At 33.1% G+C, this 1085-nt stretch overlaps 1 long non-coding RNA gene across 1 annotated transcript; it reads right to left on the bottom strand.

The window, feature by feature from the left end:
* On the bottom strand, positions 1 to 963 carry LOC104774388. The gene is made up of 3 exons (XR_765331.2): positions 769 to 963; positions 228 to 370; positions 1 to 63 (listed from the first exon to the last, which is right to left on the bottom strand). It is a non-coding gene; the product is annotated as an uncharacterized LOC104774388 (long non-coding RNA).
* Between the last annotated feature and the right edge of the window lie 122 nt (positions 964 to 1085).

The following is a 1085-nucleotide window of genomic DNA, read 5'->3' on the forward strand; positions in this document are numbered from 1 at the left end:
CCATTGTGCACCTCATCCTCAAAATACTTCATGTTGAAGAAAAACCCAGACTCTTGTTCAAGCCTAGTTTTTCACAAAAAAAAAAAAAAATCTCAAATTAAATGGGCCATTATTATTACCAACAACAAACCAAAATAAAATCCAAAATGGAAATTTAAAGAAAACGACAAGAGAGAGAGAGAAAGAGAAACCCAGAAAAAGCAAAAATAGATCGGAAGGGAACTTACTTATGAACAGTCTCCTTGAACTTCTCCTCATCTAGAAACTGTAAGATCAAGAATACGAGCTCTCTGCTAAGCGACGACATATCCGCACTGTTTTTTTTTTTTTTTTTAACTTACAAACTCAGATGCACAAAAACCAACCAGATCTGCAAAAAAAAAAAACAACAATAATGGCGACGATAACTCTTAAATGAACATCGTAATCATCTCTCAAAAAAAAACAAAACTGGGTTTCAAAATTAAAATAAAAATGTTGGGAGTTAACTTCAGAAATCCAAAAAGAGCCTCTTAATCAACTACTACTAGATCTTTAAAACTATCTCCGGCGGGTTTAATTATAAAATTGGGGGAAAAAAAGTTAGGTCTTCCTTCCAAAGTATTATTATGGATGGGGTTGTCCATCTAATTAAAAAAAAAAAATGGCCATCTTTTTCACTACATGAAATCAAAAGCGGACAAAGCAAAAAGCAACCAAAAAAAAATTGAAAGAGCTCGATTCCATTAACAACAGAGGTTACACCCAGAAGCGTGAAGCTTTACTCACCATGAAGAAGAAGAAGAGATCGATTTCAGAAAACAAAGGCCAGAGAGAGCTGCTTTGAGTTTTCTCTCTCCTGAAAAAATGTAAAGAGGAGGCCACAAGAGGATTTGGTTTCTTTCTTGGACTCTCTCTTTTTTCTCTCTCTCTCTCTCTTTAAACAGGAATTAAAAAAAAAAAAAAACACAAGTTTTCTCTCTCTTGAGAATTATATTTATACGAGAGAGCATTAAAATCTTGCAGAAATGGAGACTTTAATTTTTTTCTTTTTTTTTTAAAGTAATTTTAATATGCGAAGGTGATGGATAACGGAGTGTAATAAC

The sequence above is a fragment of the Camelina sativa genome, unplaced genomic scaffold (assembly GCF_000633955.1).
Source record: "Camelina sativa cultivar DH55 unplaced genomic scaffold, Cs unpScaffold02665, whole genome shotgun sequence".
Taxonomy (NCBI): domain Eukaryota; kingdom Viridiplantae; phylum Streptophyta; class Magnoliopsida; order Brassicales; family Brassicaceae; genus Camelina; species Camelina sativa.